Below are 14,110 nucleotides of genomic sequence, written 5' to 3'. Positions count from 1 at the left end.
ACCGCCTGGGCTCTGAGCTTGGTAGAGAGTCAGCTTGGGGTTCTCTCTCTCTCTCCCTCTGCCCCTCCTCTGGCTTGTGTGTGCTCTTTCTAAAGTAAATAAATCTTAAAAAAAAAATGAAGTATAGAAAAGACTCACTATATGTAGTACACACGCAACCAAGGACTTTGGAGTATCAAAAAGTCACTTCTGGGGATCCCTAGGTGGCTCAGCGGTTTAGTGCCTGCCTTTGGTCCAGGGTGTGATTCTGGAGTCCAGGGATCAGTCCTGCGTCAGGCTCCCTGCATGGAGCCTGCTTCTCCCTCTGCCTGTGTCTCTGCCTCTCTCTCTCTATGTCTATCATGAATAAATGAATAAAATCTTTAAAAAAAAGTCACTTCCAAGTAAATTAACCTTAAAGTCTGATAAGTAATCGTCCTTATTTATATATCTATACATATGTATCTATCCTTACATATATATCTGAATAAAATCCTATTTCTATTCTAAGTGCATATATTATAATACCTATATTTCCTTCTTTAAGATATTCTATTTAGAGTACCTTCACCTGGAGTAGCTATTTTATAGGATCATAAAACTTCTAATTATTTTCGAGGCAGTATTTATTACCAATTCAAAGAATGTACAAGGGTAAGACCCTGCAAGCTCGCGCCCCTTCTTTAAATTTCTCTTCCTTTCATTTCCTCCATGCCAGCTCTGATCCTCCTTGCTCCTCCCCAAACAGCCGAGCACACTCCCAACTCGGGCCCTTGGCACTGGCTGCTGCTCCTCCGTCAAGTGCTGCTCCTTCAGACATTGTAGAGTTAGTTCCTTTGCGCTTTCCAGGTTTTCATCAAAATTCAGCTTCACCGCGAGCCGCCCCAGTCCACGTGTGCAACCTCAACCTCCCGTTTCGGGTCCTCCCTGCCCACATTATCTTCTTCTTGCCACTGACCACGAAGTAACGCAGCAGACGCACTATCTGTTTATTTTCTACCTTCCATACCACAGTTCAAGCCCTGTTAGGGCAAGACTATTTTTCACTATCATACTGTCGGCCGAGTGGAGTGTGGGCACGTCTAAGAGCTCTATATGTTTGTTAACTTGGTGACTGAAAACAAAACAAAAAAACCCGATTCCATGATGTCTGGACTTATAACTGGGTTTTCCTTTTTCAAATGTATAGTCTTTGCTCAGTGTAAATCTCTTCTGTGTGTAAGTTCAAACTAAGAATTTTTGGAAAGCACAGAATTAGGTTAAAAACTATGATGCTGGAGATCTTCATTGTAAATAGAGGGTCAGTGTATTAAAGTTGTACACGCTTTTTTGTAAGACCCTTGGATAAGTAAATTATATTTTTTTTGTCATAGGGCTTTCTTTATTTTTGTTCTGAAGAATAAATAAGTAAATCAGCAGAAAAAATATTTAGATAGGTGGTATGCAATGACACCTTAGGGAAATGTATTTGATGACTTACAATAAACTATGTTCCAAGCAAATTATAATTGCTGCCCAGGAGAGAAAAGCAAAATCCTAAGAAATTGTTTCTGCCTTTATTTGGTGGAAATTGTGTGCACATAATGCACTTGACAAAAAAAAAAATGACAAAGGAGAGGTAAAACTATTCATAGCAAAATATTTATAATTTCACCATTGGGTATGAGTTAAATGAGTCTGCCTCAAATGGAGGAAAGTCATAAAATTTTTCAAAAACGGTTCCTAGAAAAAGTAATGAGAGTTGGCCTATTTTTTTCCAAAAGCCTGTTCTTTGTGCCTGGCGCCATGGTATGGACTTTGCACACATTCAGATGCTAGATCCTCCAGCAACACTGTGCTTTGGATACTATTTTCTCCATTTTGCAAATGAGAAAACTGGATCTCAACGAGGTGTGTACCTTTCCTGGTTACCGTAGGTATAGCTGCTAGGTGATAGGATGGAGACTCTGCCCTGAGTGGGCCTCTTAACTACCAAGCACATTGCTGTGCATGGAGGCCATCGCTTGGACGCAGGCCTAATAGCAGGTGCGGTCAGCCTTTTCTGGCTGTGTTAACTCACCTCCATGGGGTTAGACATCTTCAGGGTACCCCTTAGGATTCAGCTGCCCAATTGATAGCAATAGTGATTTCATAGCAACTTTTTAGCATCCAGTTTGTCATAGCCAAAAGAAGAAAACACCAAGTCATGGTAAATGTAGGGTCTCTACTTGATCTGAGTTCCGAAGTCAACGCTCTGGCTAGACAGACTGAGAAAGTCAGCTTTATAGAGCAGACAATTGACACAGAGAAAGGAAGTCAGGAGAGAGTGAATTCGCCTTGCTGATGCATGGTTGGAGAATCCCTTGGCGTCCTGTCTGTCCCCTGGACAGTGAAGTGTGCACCCTGTGGGTAGAAACAAAGGGAGCCACGGAGCAGGAAAGCCAATGCTAGGCCAAGGACCACAAAGCACCAGTAGCAACAACAATGGAGATTTGTTGGAGTTGGGTCTGGGTGTAGTAAACATTTGAAATTTTGGCAGAGATGATGGAGGTTTGCACAGACAGTGTCCAGACAGGAAGGTCTTGGAAGAAAACATTTGCTTCTTTTTCTCAATTGTGATCATTCCTTTATTTTTATTCTTATTTTATTTATTTTTTTTGAGAGAGAAAGCCTTTCAGGCTCTCTTTTTTCCAGATTGTTTTTTCCTTTGATCCTCAATAGCAGCTGCCTAAGGACTGCCTATGGGATGTTTTCAAGCAGACTTGATCATGGTGACCAGTTCTGTTGGTTTGGATGCTATCAAACAAATGATTTCTTTTTTTAAACTCTGGGGAATATAATTTATATATATATATATATTTATATATATAAATATAATATATATATTATATAATTTATATATAAATATATTTATAATATATATATTATAAATTAATAACTTTTTCTTCTTTTCTCTCTTTTCTTTGTTTGAGTTTCCCTGGCTACTCTTAAAACTGTACCCACTTTTCCCTAGCTGTGAAATTGTTCCTATGTTGTTGTGTTACATTAGTCATCATCTGTTGTGGATTTTATATTTTGTGATAGTCATTTAATCTGTTATCATGTAAGCAGGTTCAGTTCGTTTCCTTCAGTGACCTACCATGCTGGAATGGTTGAAAAAGAAAAAGGCCAAGTTTCCTTATGAGAGTTTTAAGCCAAATTCCCTCTGTCCAGCTGGCTCCTGCTACCAAGCCAGGAAAATGTAGAGTCTCTCTATTTCCTGCTGATTTGTTTATAGTGGCCCTTGATTGCTATTAACAATCCCCAGCTGCACCAACTACCTCACCCAGTCTCCCTTCCACTGCTTCTACCCTCATTAACCCTTTGAGGTCAGTTCCTGCTTCCCTGCTTTCTGAACCTTCTCAGTTCTTGGCAAAAGAAACCAAACTTTATTTTTGAGCACTTCTTAGAAATGTATAAGGACAAAAATAATTAAATCTATCACATGGGGGTAAATGACAATGCTGAGTGATTCTAGAAAGGGCTTTTTTGACTTTCATTTTTCTTAATTTCATAACTCATGCAACCATATAGGTGCTCATTCTCATTCACTTTTAAGAGAAATGAACTCTGAAGCATCTAAAAATACAAAAGTTTCATGGATGCACATATTCCTATGTATTTCAGATTGTGTTTTGGATATATTGTGGGTATAGCTTTGTTGAACCTGTAAGATTTTTCACTACTGAGAGCCCACTCTTGACTACCTAGAACATCCCACTCCTTCCCCGCACATGCTATTTTAAATGCCCAAGACATAAATAAAAATATCATAGCATTCACAATCTCCATTATGTTCAGAAATGGATGTTTCTACAGCCTCTGTTTGAAGTAGATGGAATGTTCTGTAAAGGAAAAAAAATCCACAAAATGAATGGAATGAAGAACAATTCAACTGACATCCTTTTTTGCATCTAGGTTAAGCTCAAAGCAGATGTAGCTCCATGAATTAAACTGAAGTGAATTAAAGTGTCTTTTGCCTTTGGTATTTTTCTGTGTCCTCTTTTACTATTATTTCCCCTCTTTCCAACTTACATATTAAGCTACAAATTCTTTTTAAGATTTTTGAAAGTGCCTTTTTGCCTTGTAGTAGGATGCTTGACCATGAGAGCTAACATCCACACCACGTGTTCTAACTGCCAGGTCCAGTAGCAGAGACTTTACATGCATTTGCACTTTTATTTCTCACAAAACCTTCTGAGATAGATGTTTCGATCATTCTCCTTTATAGAGGGAGACACCGAGAGGGGTTGGGTAGAAACATCATCTGGGCAGGTTTCTCTTGAGAAGTAATTGGACAAATGAAATATCTAAGTGTTTTTCTCCAAGCAGAAGTCCTAAAGCTAAAGTCACTGAGGAAGAAGACTCTGCAACCATAAGTGTTGCTTTATGGGAAAGAATCTGAGAAGTGGGCTCAGGGGGGCCTGGCTGGTACAGGGCAGCAGCAAAGCCTGTTGGGAGTAGCAATGGAAGGCTGCCGGGATCACATTCATCCAATAAGCTCACCTCTTTTCCCTTCCAAGAGAGGAAGAACAGATTGTCTCTGCTTCCCTCCTTGATGGTAGGAGAAAAATCTCCATATAATAGGTATGAAGAATATACATTTTTATGATAAAAAGACGTAAAAGTTCAGTGGTAAACTTAAAATGCCATAATCAGCAGTTACTAGTCATGAATCTCAAAATCTTGCCTGCTAAATTTTTAGAGTCCATGGGCAATTTTTCTGGTATTTTGTGACCCATTGTTTGAGGGAGTTGCTTTTTAATTGTACTGAAATTTAGCAACATCGATAGATTGTAGATCGATCATAAATCATCTGGGGATTAATTTTGCCACTGGGCCTTTTTTCTTTTCTTTTCTTTTTTTTCTTTTCTTTTCTTTTCTTTTCTTTTCTTTTCTTTTTTTTTTCTTTTCTTCTTTTATTTTTTTCTTTTCTTTTCTTTTCTTTTCTTCTTTCTTTTTAGCTTTTGATTCTTTAGCTAATCTTAATAACTTCTTTGTTTTAAAATAGCCATTATTGGATAGTGTGCATTTAGGGCTATGACCAATGAATTCAGAAAGCCCTCTACCGTCTCTCCAGGAGGGATGTTTGGTTTGTGGGAGCACAGGATTGCTGAGCTAATTCCCCGGGTACAGATACATGAGCGGACGCAGCACATTACAGCGTGCTCTAAGTGAACAGATACATTCCAAAATCGAATGAGGACTTGGGGAATTGCCCACATTTAACCAAATAACCAGCTGTGCAAATGTTAAAATGCGATTGATCTACTAGAGTATTTGAGAATCATGGAGGGTCATTTAGTTCAATGCTCAGATGGTTCCCCAGCAGGGCTGGAAACTTTGCAGGCCCAGCCGTGACTAGTCATTACTGGACATGATCAAAAAGCCCGGCTGGGCCTCTTTTCATCCAGCTACCATTCCATTTGTGCATTCCTCCCCTCAATTTCCAGATCCTATAAATTTCTTTCCTAAACTTTGGCTAAGGAGAAGTGTTTTTGGTATATCTTGCTCCCGGTTGATTTCTTACTCCGTCATGGACATGACAACATTAAGTGGACCTACAGACAAACGTACACATGTCAAAGAGAGAATTAGAGTCTTAGAAAAATTCTGGTATCTCTTTCTTATTTCTTGTCAGTCCACCCCTCCTCTGTCATCAAAACTTACCTTGATGATTTTTGGCTCCTGAAATCCATATTCACCTTTTTCTTTTGTATGAATAAAAACCTCTTACACCAACCTTAGACTTCACATTGTTGTGTTTCCTTTCTTTTTCTTGCATGTTGGGTCTTTTGTTTTGTTTTGTTTTTCACTCAACTCCATTTGAATGAGTTCTTGCCAGCACATAAAATGATTGATTGATTAAGGAGAGTTATGCACTCTGCTTAAAATTATGAGCATATTTTCAGACTATTTAGAATTGAGTTGGTGTAAAATGGTATTGAATTAGTTGGATCCCTTGCTCTTTTAGATAAGAACTCTTATAGCAAAAAGAAAAGTATTTCCTTTTGGCCTCATATAGCATTTTGAGTTTTCTAGAACAGTAATTTGGAACATGCTTACAAAATGTAATTTTAGTTCAAATAAAAATAAAGTATTTATTATTTGAAAGAATAGCTTAGGGGTGAGATTTCGCATTTTCTTATGAGATGCAAGCCAAAAAAAGAGTCCATTAGAATTATTCTTTTGCTTAAATAAATAGCAATTACAGCAGAAAATGTTGAAGAATCACCTCAGCAGAGCCTAGAGATTTATGGAAAGCAGGGTTAGAGTGCAAAAGGTTTTAAGAACTAAAAGATAGAAGAAAAATGAAACTAACCAGTGGACTAAAGCTTTTTTTCTCTGTATTTGTGTTAGTAGAATGAAACAGTGCTCCAAAAGGCAGAAAAATTGGTCTTAATGCTCTCTCTCCCCTAACTACCACAGGATTCACCTTCCCATGTTAAAAGACAAATACAACGAGATTTTAAAGATCATATAGATTTTATTCAATGATTCATGAATTGGACACTATTCCATCTAACAGAAAGGAGTTCTGAAGAGCTGTACAAAATGAAAGGCTTTTATGGACAGAAGGAGTCAAGAAAATTTGTAGGAAAGAGAGGATTGTTTCACAGTCATCTTCCTATTGGGGACAGAGGAGGTCCACTGAGTGGATTACCCCACTGTGCTGACCTAGTAATTCTAAACTGACTGGTTAAAGGTTACATACCTGGGAGAGGGTGAATCTGCAATTATGTTAGGTATTAAGTATTGTTTTGCTGACATGAGGCTTAGCATAAGAGACTCAATTTTGGGCTGGTTGTCTTTTTTTTTAAACACCCATCACTGAGTCATTTATTTGAGAGTGATTTCGTATGGTTCCTTTCTGCTCTAAGGTTCTATGAATTCTAGAACTACTGACCTAGAGAGTGTTTGATAAATCATGAATATGAACCAACCAATCAAATCACATACATCACTGTTATCAGACCTAGGAGAGATCCTCCAGATTCTCCGTCACCCTAGCCTGAGCTTCTGAGCCAAAGATCGAATCTCATCTGATGTTACTGAAAGGGTGCATTTGAATAATGAAATTCTGATGCATCTTGAACTCTGAATTGCAGAGGCAAACTCTTTAAGTTTAGTTTTATCTTCTTCATGGCCTTAGAGTTTCAAAAGACACCCTCTTCTGTGGACGATTTGTGTGGAGAACAAGGACTAATGGGTACCTCCATTGCCCTCTGTGGACTTTGAAGTTAAACTTCTCTTTGTATCTCTCACCACTAGAAAGTACAAGGAAGCTCCCAGTATTATTCATATTTAGAATAACTTTCATTACCTAGGTTTAAAATCCAATGCTTCTTCATGAAAGGATGGTTTAATTTAAATTTGCAAAGTCGCTGGAATGCTTAGTATCTAGTATCAAGTTGCAGGCTTTCTTTTGTCTCCTTTTGCACAGGGAGGAACTTTTTTTTATATTGAAATTATTCCATCTTTAATAGTATCTAGCATGGATGACCAACACTCTTAGAACACCAGTAAATGTTTGATAAGTCTGATTGAATTAAATTGTCCTCTGATAACAATTGGTGGGTAGATGAAGAATAATTATACCCACTATCCAAACTACACTTACCCTGCCATTTTGAGAAAGTGGGCCAACTTTCTATAAACTTGCTTTCGAATTTACAATCTACTATTATGCCAGATTCTAGGCAGATGCCTTCAAATAGTTTAATTTATGTTGTTAATCTCAAGTAAAACTGAGAGCTATTTAAACTCAATATTTTTTTCAGAAACTAAGATTTTGATCCTGGTCTTTTGCTACTTGGCTCTCTTCTGATACATTTGGCTCCTTGGGGAACCTGAGTGGCTCAGTGGTTGAGCGTCTGCCTTTGACTCAGGTCATGATCCCAGAGTCCCAGGATTAAGTCCCGCATCAGGCTCCTTGAGGGAAGCCTGCCTGTGTCTCTGCCTGTGTCTCTGCCTCTCTCTCTGTGTCTCTCATGAATAAATAAATAAATAAATAAATAAATAAATAAATAAATAAATAAAATCTTTTAAAAAATTTGGCTCCTCTCTGCCACCTAAGACTAATTAGTTCAATTAGTTATTTGACTAGACCATCCTCAAAAAACCAATTCAAACTCTCTAAACCAAAACTTAACAAACATGTGCACAAAATTTCTGGGCTAGGGTTAAAATAAGATCAAAGAAAATGGAAGACAAAGTAGGACAGTGATTGGATATGGACAAGGAAGTCACTAGAAAAGGGGGGAAGGGAAGTCACCAAAGAAATCTGGTTGGGGGTCATCGTTCAAGAGAAGTACAAAAAAAAGAGGTTTATAAAAAAAAAAAAAAAAAAGAGGTTTATAGAAGATGGAATATGAAGGTTGGAGTAGTGAAGCACATTAATGCCTTCAAATTATTGGGAAAAAAAAGGAAGGTTAAATTCAGAAAGATAAGACTAAAACATGGAAGGGCACCTGGAGGGCTCAGTTAAGTGTCTGCCTTCGGCTCAGGTTGTGATCATGGGGTCTTGGGATGGAGCCCCAGGTCATGTCATGGGGCTCTCTGCTCAGCAGAGGCCTGTTTCTCCCTCTCTCTCTGCCCCTCCCTGCCCTCATGTGTACTCTCTCTCCCCATTTCTCTTCGGTAAATAATATCTTAAAAAAAATGGACTAAAACGTGGAAAAATGCTTAGTTTCACTGGTACCTGGCACATATGAAGATAGAGTGCCCTTAGCAGAAATTGAGTGATAATAGCTTTGTTGATCCTAAAACCAATTATGAGTAGCAAAATATCATTTACCTTTTTATGACCGACTATAATTAGATTTGCATTATAAATAAGAATGTATATATTATGGAAAATATGCAAAATTTGTGCAAACTGCATCAGGGTTTATATTATTGAGAAGGCAAAATTATGGGAGGAATAATGATTAACCATGCTAAAATAAAGACCCCTCTATATCTAATTACCACCCACCTGAAGTATTGATAAGATCCAAACTGTAGTGTAAGAATTTTTTATATGTTTAGCTATAATTTGGTGTTTTTAAAAATTTTTGGTTGGGTAACATTTGTGCTGACCTTATTTTTGGTTGGCCGCTTTTGTCAGTGGAAAGTCAGTGATGATTGAAGTTGGTTTGCAGTATAAACTGGGGAGAATTTTCATTATATACTTGGTATTTGCCAACTTTTTATTTTAAAACAGAAGCTCTACTTTTAACCGAGGCACGGCCTGAGGAAAGTGGGAATTTAGTACAATGAACCAGTCCACCTATTTATTTGCAATTAGTATTCTTCTCTCAATAATACAATTTTCACAGTCAACTGCTTGGCTAAATTAATTCCTTTTGTTCCTCCAAATTATATTCCCTTTAAACATGTTCCCAGTGGTGAGGAAAGCTGCAAGTAAGAAATATGATCTATGATGTCAATGATGAGGCTTTGTTTTATTGACTTACTCTGTCATGCACATAAAAACAAATGCATTATTCCCAGCGCTGGTGTTTGTTATTTAGTCAGATTCTTTAATACTGAGGGAGAGAGGCACATAGGAATTACCTTTGGCGAAGGGAACTAATTAAGCTTTTATAGAAATACTGGGTTGAAAGTTCTTCTAAGTGAGTACTACCCCCTTTGGAGAACTGAAACTGTGACACTATCACCAAGGATCTAATAGGAATATGAGATATCTTTTCATTTAACATTTCTAAAAATGAATCTTTGATTGGCTTGTTTTATCATCTTTCAATATGGGGCAAGTTCCTTGAGTAGAGTTTCCGGCCAAAGCTTTTCAGAGATGGTTGGCCTCACTTTTGACCTGCTCCACTGTAGTTGTCTTTGACTCGTGCCCTGATTATTTTTGCAATCAGTTGTGATCAAAGGACTGAGGTTGATGTCACTCACTATACATTTGAAAGCATAATATTCAAGAAAGAACCAGTTCTGGCCACTTTCCTTAGGAGGATGCTGTGGGCTTGGCTGTCACCTGAGGTTACATGGATCTCCCTCCAGCAGGTCTAGTAAAAGTACCATTCTGTGAAATAAAGATTATCTCTCCTAATTAAATTAGGTAACTTAATTATTAAAATAATTGTTTTCTTATTTAAATTAGTTAGAAGATGTGGTGAGAATGGAAGTTTTCAGAAAAAAAATTATTCTGTGTTAAAGTGCTAACATCTAAATGTCTTATCAAGAGACTAGTTTCCAATTTCATACCTTTCTTCCTTGAAATCACATACATTAAATTTGAGTGTATTGCATTTGTGAAGGAGCTGGGAGGTATTGTTTCATAAAGTTAAAATTTCAGGGCTTATTACAACCATGATCTGCAGGCTTAGCTGTGAAATGCCTGGAGTACGGAGACCAGGACTTGTCAGAGGCTTGTGAACTTCAAATGCTAGCTCCTGGGTTGTGAGTCCAGAGAAACCCTCCCGAAGTTTAGAGTTCAGTTTTATTGCTGTAAATAGAACAAATATAACTGCTGGCTTCCCCCCCACAGGTTTTTGCTTTTTTAAGGGGATGCCTTATGAGGCAGTTAGCAGGAAACAACTGACAGGCTAGGGTGAGGCTGGCAGTAAAACAGTAAGTGGAAGGAAAAAGAAGCTCCTTCGACGGTTCAGCAGGCTCATAAAACGGAATTCTACAAGGAGCTGTTGAATTCAGTTGTCACATCCTAAAAGCGTTTTGGTGTGCTCTGGGAGGAAGTTTCTAGTGGGTTTAAAAGAGGTTTCTGCCACCCCAGCCCCCAGAGGTGTGGCGCTGAGCAATTCCGGCGACCCAGCCCGCCGCCCTGCAGAGGGGGCAGCAGGGCCTGGCGGCCTGGGCCGGGCGGGCACAGGGCGAGGCGCCCAACGCGGTCGCGAGGCGGAGCGGAGCAGGGGCCCCGGGAGTCTCGGCCTGTTGGTCCCACGAGTGGGGATGAGGCTGCCCCCGGGCGCGGGGCCCTGCTGCCGGCCGCGCTCTCAGCCTCGGGGTGGGCCTTGGCCGAGCGCGTGCGGGTGCGTAGGTCGCCGAGCGCCCAGCCCCAGGCCCGGGGGAGCTGCCTGGGCCGCCCAGGAGCCCGCGGGGAGCGCGGATCCGCCCGCAGCTGGTTCCGAACCCACGGGTTTGAAGCCCGAGGCCTGCGGGGACTTGGAACGTTTTATCCACTGCTGGTCCAGGAACAAGGAGAAGCTTCCTCCAGGGCTGACAGGAGAACTGCTCGGGAGTTCAGGGGAGAGCAAACGGCTTGCACGAGAGGGGCGCCTCTCCTTTGCTCAGCAGCCCCCGCCTTGGACAGCGCCGGCCGGGGGGGGGGGGGGGGGAGGGGGGAAGGGGGAGGGCCCTGCGGGGAGGAGGGGGGCCCTGTGGGAGGGATGGGGCCCTGCGGGGGGGGCGGCCCTGCGGGGCGGGGGGCCCTGGGGGGAGGAGGGGCCCCTGCGGGGGGAGGGGGGCCCTGGGGAGGAGGGGGCCCTGCGGGGGGGGGAGGGCCTGGGGGAGGAGGGGGCCTTGCGGGAGGAGGGGTGCCCTGCGGGGGGAGGGGTGCCCTGCAGGGAGGAGGGGAGGGGGGTCCCTACCGGGGAGGATGGGGGCCCTGCGGGGGGAGGGCCCTGCGGGGGGGAGGGGGTCCAGCAGGGGGGAGGGGGCCCCGCGGCGCACAGTGGAGACACCAGGACCCGAACGAGAGCGAGCTCGGCGTTTCCTTCAGGGAGGCGGCCGCGGGGCCCGGGGAGGGACGGACGTCGTAAGTGCCGCGTGCTCAGATGGGACGCACGTGTCACCTGGTTCGTGCGCACACGGGAGGTGCCCGGGCTCCCAAACCGGGAGGGACACTCTCCGCATCCCGGGAGGTCCGCGCGCCCCATGTCATTTGTCTTCCATCCCTGGGGACATTGTTTTAATTTTTGGCACTCACTGTAGAGTTTCAACTTGAGCTGCATACTAATGAAATCCCTTGGTACGTCCCTTTTCTCTTGTTTGGTCTCGCTTCTTGCTCTCAGCACGTGCTTTGAGGATTCATTCGAGCTGTTGGTTATCTCCATGACCCCCTCCTTTCCGTTGCAGCGTCCTGCCCTGGTGTCAACAGACCACAGCCTGCTCATCCACTCTTCTGCTGATGGACAAATGGGGTGTCTCCAGTTTTGGGCTCATCTATTGTTATTTGATATCTAGTCCCTTTGAGCAGCGGTCTCAAAATATTTTTGGTTATACACTGGCCATTTATTTATTTCTTGTTCATTATACAAATATAATATTCATTAACTGATACCTCAACACAAAATATACATTTAGAGTGAGAGTTGCCATTACTGACAATGTGTGTGTGTGTATATATATATATATATATATATATATATTCATATTTTTGGTCACTTTCTTGATGATTTTAATATTTTTGCTGATATTGTATCAGATCTGATTAGACTTTCATTGATTTTATTTTGTAATGCAGCCAGTAAAGCTGTCCTATTAGGATTAGCAACAATTTAATTTTAGCCACTTCCCCTTTTTATGCAGGTTTCATTTCATTGAAACTAGATAATGCAATTTGTAAATTCACTTGTTGATTAAAACTGAAGAATGTTGGGAAACTGGGTGGCTCAGTGGTTGAGCATCCACCTGTGGGTACTGGGTTGAGTCCCTCATCAGGCTCACCGCAGGGAAACTGCTTCTTCCTCTGCCTGTGTCTCTGTCAATCTCTGTGTGTCTCATAATAAATAAATTTTTAAAGTCTTAAAAAAAAAACACAGAAAAAGAACTGTGAAATGTAATCTATAAATTCACTTTCTGGGGCAATGTAAATATAGACTATGATATGTATCAATAGATGAAAGCAAATGCATAAGTAAACGAACTTGTATCCCATTTTTTCCTAATTGTAGATGTCTCACTCTTTTCTCAGGGCTGCGCACTGTAGGTGACATGAACATCTACATATATATCACCCTAATGTGGCGACTAGTGTCAATCTGAACATTAAAATCTTGGAAAGCATAATTACATATCTCTTTTTCTCTCTGAAATGTAAAAAGTCAATATAATCAGAAATGCTAACATTTTCTATACCCGGTACAGTGGTTTGGCTTATTCATCTTCTAAGGTAGGTGCACTCCACTTTGGGTGCACTCCCTGATCTAGAGCATAGATGAGCAGAAAAATTGTACACCAGCTATCAATCAGAAGACTCATTTTTAAATTATATCGCACTTACTGACTGGAGATTACTGTATCAACCACTCCGTATCTTTGGTCCTTGTTCCCAAAATAAGGTGTCCAGACTGAATAATCTTTACACATCTCTCGGATAAGGCCACATGATGTTGAATTCCCTATGTCTTTGTGTCTTTTTTGCCTTCTCAGAAGACCTGTCTCTTCTTATTTTTTTGTTTCCGTCTCTTCTTAATGTGATCTCCTTCCGTCATGCTCCTGCTAGCCTTTAAACAATATTGTGGGCTAAGTTAGTCTCTTGTGTATCTTTTTTCCCCCTGTAGTTCAGCTTCATGTTTCAAAAAGACTCCCAGTGGATATTTTGCCAAGAACAGCAGGTAGGTGTCTAAGATGGGCAAATCTTGGGCCGCCCAACTGATTAGATACCGAGGCAAATGTTCAAAAGTCAAGGATGGAAAAATAAGGGAAATTCCTACAGCATATACCATGTCCTAGAAGAGTTGACAATAACTGCAGAGCATTTGGAAGCAGGTGTAGTCCCAATGGAAGTTTTATTTCATTATTTCGTTAAGCAGGACTTAGTTCTTTTTCTGGTGATGACTGGTTATTATTTTTCTGAATACTGATCTTAATGAGGAAGTTCAGCATCATTTGAAAGATCATTATAATATCTGGCAAGCTAAAGTACTTTGAATTTTGATCACCTTGCCATCAATTATCCAAATTCTTAACTTCAAGAAAATAAGGGTAGTCATTTTATACATTCAAGAACTATTTAAAAAGCAGAAATAGAAGAGTGAAGTAAAATTTGGGGAAGAACCTGGGTTGGATTTTAATCAGATTAAGTGTCAGGCTGTAGTACTGAGGTTTAATCTTGTAAGTAGTGGGGAACCATTGTTATTCTTTGAATGGAGATTAAGAAGCACAATATTAGGATCTGGTTGTTACTTTTCAGGAAAAGAACCAT

At 40.8% G+C, this 14,110-nt stretch overlaps 1 long non-coding RNA gene across 2 annotated transcripts in view; it reads left to right on the top strand.

Annotated features, from left to right (window-relative positions):
- Positions 1-14,110, top strand: part of LOC102154029 — a 29,371-nt gene that overhangs the window by 1,204 nt on the left and 14,057 nt on the right. For both annotated transcript variants that reach the window (XR_005383105.1, XR_005383104.1), the window contains exon 3: positions 698-1,869. This is a non-coding gene — a long non-coding RNA (uncharacterized LOC102154029). The remainder of the gene's footprint in view (positions 1-697; positions 1,870-14,110) is intronic.

Source organism: Canis lupus, chromosome 33 (genome assembly GCF_011100685.1).
Source record: "Canis lupus familiaris isolate Mischka breed German Shepherd chromosome 33, alternate assembly UU_Cfam_GSD_1.0, whole genome shotgun sequence".
NCBI lineage: Eukaryota > Metazoa > Chordata > Mammalia > Carnivora > Canidae > Canis > Canis lupus.
The sequence above is the reverse complement of the archived record's forward strand: the minus strand, read 5'-3'. Positions and strand labels throughout refer to the sequence as shown.